This window comes from Electrophorus electricus, chromosome 3 (genome assembly GCF_013358815.1).
Source record: "Electrophorus electricus isolate fEleEle1 chromosome 3, fEleEle1.pri, whole genome shotgun sequence".
NCBI classification, from domain to species: domain Eukaryota; kingdom Metazoa; phylum Chordata; class Actinopteri; order Gymnotiformes; family Gymnotidae; genus Electrophorus; species Electrophorus electricus.
This window is the reverse complement of record NC_049537.1, coordinates 882,501-886,568: the sequence shown is the minus strand read 5'-3', so window position 1 is coordinate 886,568 and position 4,068 is coordinate 882,501.

The window sequence follows — 4,068 nt, the reverse complement described above, 5'->3', positions numbered from 1 at the left end:
AAAATTCAAATATTACTCAGCCATCACACCGGAGTGTGGGAGTTTGGATTCTCCCGGTTTCCTCACGCTGAGGGGTCAGGAATGTGAGTCGTTTGCTGTTAGATATAGTTACTAAGTCCAGCAGCAACGTGTACACAGGTACACGGGTACACGGGTACACGGGTGCACGGGTGCACGGGTACACAGGTACACAGGTGCACAGGTACACAGGTACCTGGTAATGGAGGGCATCTGGAAGACTGAAGCAGCTCCCTCACATTAAATGTGAGGTTACATCACATTATTACCTTCAATGATATGCACTTTACTTTACGATTGCACCACATCCATGAGTTTTTCCATTCCTGTTTTGTTTATTTATTTTGTTTTTCTTTATATATATATATATATATATATATATATATATATATATATATATATATATATTGGGAGCCCCTAGTTTGGTCGAGATCACCTGATTACTAGGTTCACATGTGTCTGGTTATTCCTCATAGCTCACCTATATCAGCTCTGTTTGTTCAGTCAGTTGCTGTGAAGTCTCATCTGTCTGTCTTATGGTTCTGAGCTTTAGTTTGTGTATCTGGTTATTGATGTTTTTCGCCTGTTCCCTGCTGGATTTGTTTACTGTTCACCTGCTTGCTGGACATCACCTCTGCTTGTTATCTGACTTTGCCTTTGGATTGGCCCACTACATCATTAAAAGCTTTTATCTGCATTCCTCTCTGCTCGTCAAGGCTGACAGTGTGTTCTTATTAGATGTTGTTCAAAAAAGTCCAGAACATTTGGAGAAGAGGGTTCAGGGCTGGAGTACTGAGGCACGTCCCTGAGGAAGACTGAACCGCGACCCTGAGGAAGACTGAACCACAATCTTGAGGAAGACTGAACCACATGACTCCAAGGAAGACTGAACCAGAACCTTGAGGAAGACTGAATCACATGACCCTGAGGAAGACTGAACCACATAGCACTGAATGAGCCAGATGACTGGATCTCCAGAGTGGATGACTTTTGAAACAGTCTGTTAGCATCTTCTGTCAAATCACCGAACAATTAAGAATATGGTGGTAAGTTCTTTTTTCAAACTGATTTTGATTGGTGGTATCTGTATCATATTTCTACTCATTTCATCAGCTCTTCAGAGACTTTTGCAACGAAAACTCTCAAGAACACTTAAGAAAGTATCTGAGATCTTGTTTATAATTTTCTAAAGACTATTAGGTTGTCTGAAAGACAGCTGTAATTTTTCATCTAAATTTAGTCCTGGAAACATCATTATTTTCTTATCATTGGGTGATGACTACTGACATGACAAAACAACAATAAACAAATTAATGTATATATGACGAGCGTGACAGACTTGACAATCTTCAAACTCTATAGAAATCTACAAATGAATGATAAAGTGTATGTCTTCTGCCTTCATTACACATGTCAGAAATGGGATGTCAGTGAGCATCTCGGGAGTGTGTTGATGAACCAACCCCTGCTGTGTGGGGACAGTGTAGCCCAGTGAGGAGGATGGAAAGAACAGTGTCACGTGCAGGGACACTCCCTGAAGATGAAGGTGTTGTCATGGAGACTGACCCTGAGGAAGGTTAATGGGAGCTGGTCTTTGGCTCAGGTTTCTCCTGTCAGACCCAAGGACAAGTCGAGGTTAGGCCCTCAAAACGCTTTGGTTTATTATAAGAATATCAAACAAGTCTAAAAACAAATGTATGTTTGTAATCTATACTGAATCTGTGATGTTTCTGTACATTGTCAGTTAGCGAGTAACACATACACAGCATTGAGAGTGTGTGGCCTGGGCTCAGAAGCTGTTGTCGGGCTTTAAGAGCCCAGTGTGGAGGTGGTTTAGCTCTTTAAACTTGTTTATAGTTGTGTCAAGCTGGAGGAAGTTTTCCCCCAATTATCTACAAGTGGATGTGGGACAAGCGTGCTGGTGTGACAGTATCTCTGTTATTTCATTATGAGAATCTATGTCAGAATAAATGATGCCAGCAGAAACTGCACAGCTGAACAGTCTTTGGAGGTTTGGGTGCTACAGTAATTAGAACAGCTTCCATCATCAGGATAAAACCCCACAAGTGAGGCCCTCCTTCTCGTAGTTTCACCTCCTTCCTGCTTTGACCTTGGACTATAAAAAGTTGTGCTTCCAGCAGGAGAGGTGAGGCGAGGGGAGGCAAGGCAGGGTGTGGTGAGGTCAGGCGAGGTGAGGCGAGGCGAGGCATGGTGAGGTGAGGCAAGGCGAGGTGAGGCGGTGTCTTCATGCTCCATGGTTGCAGTCAGATCTCCTCTGCTCCACCCTCACGCTTCTCCCCCGAGTCTGTGGCAGGGCTACAGAGGAAGGGCTTAGAGGATGGCCAGTGGCTGGAAGCTGCTGTTGACTTCTAGCAGACTCTTCTAGAAGCCCCTACTTTGTCTGGGACTCCAAACCCTCTGACTGGGACTCCAAACACTTTGACTGGGACTCCAACTAAAATGTGTTCTGATCACCCACTTCCCACTGTCAAGCCCCTTGTTTATGAGGTTGCAGGGAGTAGCTGGTGTTAAATCTACACCATACACCTGTGCGTCAGTGTGTGTCATCTGACATGGCCACAGTAGTTTAATAACCATATCCTGCTTCTGGGGTGAGTTTAGAGCAGATATCCAAGTTCAGCTCAGTGCTGTTTCCTCTTTCCCTTGGCCTTCTGGGAGCAGTGCTGAGTACAGGCAGTTAAAGGACCCGCATGAAAACAGTCACACATCCGTTTATCTTCACTTTGACACATTTTAGTTATCCATTCTCATTTTACGTGAGGTAACCGATCTGTTCAGAGATTCCCTTTGTAAAAAAAACGCCTGAGCGATAGATGCACTGGAATTATAAATAAAACAATACGTTACCTTTTCTTAAATGTGTGCTTTACTTTCAGAGGAAGGTAACTTCCCTGGTTGTCTTTAAATAACTCTAGAATATTTCCAGTAAATTAACCACACAAGAACCAGATAAATAAACCAGAAACCACACCCAGTCCTGGTCTGCTATGGAGTGTTTGAGGAAAACAACCTAGGTAGGTATGTGTGTGTGTGTGTGTGTGTGTGTGTGTGTGTGTGTGTGTGTGTGTGTTAGGGATAATTTAGGTGGAGCCATGACAGGGAGGACAATGTGACTTTGCTTCTCTGGTGTAACCCGTAACAACAGGCGTGGAGGTGCGGTATTATCCAATCAGCTGCATCACACCCTCCCCCCACAGCAGCTCAGTCACATCACACCTCCACACTCTGCAGGGGGCATCAGCCCTGACAAGGGCACAGGGCCGTTGACACGGCAACAGGCAGCCAATTTCCTGCCTTCTATCAGAGAAAGGAACACGCGGGCGGTGGTTTTGCGCAGGAGTAGTCGTAAATATGCAAGCCAAGACGGCAGGGGAAGAATAACCCTCTGTGTATCCGCACTTGATCCGAGCCCCTCCCCTGGAACGCACGTCCCCCACCCCAAGATGCGCGGAAGTTTTAGAGCCAGAATTCTGAGTGTTAGAATGTTGGAGGAAGTTGGAGGAAGAGCTGAATTTGTAGTCTGTGCTGAGATGAAAGGGGATTGACCTAATCACTGGCTGCTTTCACTAAAGGGTTTTTGTCCATGAACCCTCTGCTACGAAGGAACAGAAAAGAAACAAACAGAAGAGAAAACAACCAAAAACCTCACTGGCGAGATCAATCGATCGATCGATCTATCTATCTATCTATCTATCTATCTATCTATCTATCTATCTATCTATCTATCTATGATTACAGGGAATGCAGTATACTGTAATTAAAGACAAGGAACTGTAAAAAAAAATCTACTGTAGTACACAGAGTTTTCAGAGGAACAGTACGTTTCACATCAGCTCTGTAATCAAACTGCTTCTGAAGTTCTAGTGTGTGAAACCAGTTTAAAGTTTACAACAGAAGATGTTTAAATCATAACATTTGTTCTTTGGGACACCTAAGTTCTGAGAGTGTAGATCAGTTCTTTAAAAAACAAAAACTTCAGAAGCACTTTGCTTGCTCAGCTGATGAAGGACCCGTGAACCACATGAAAAC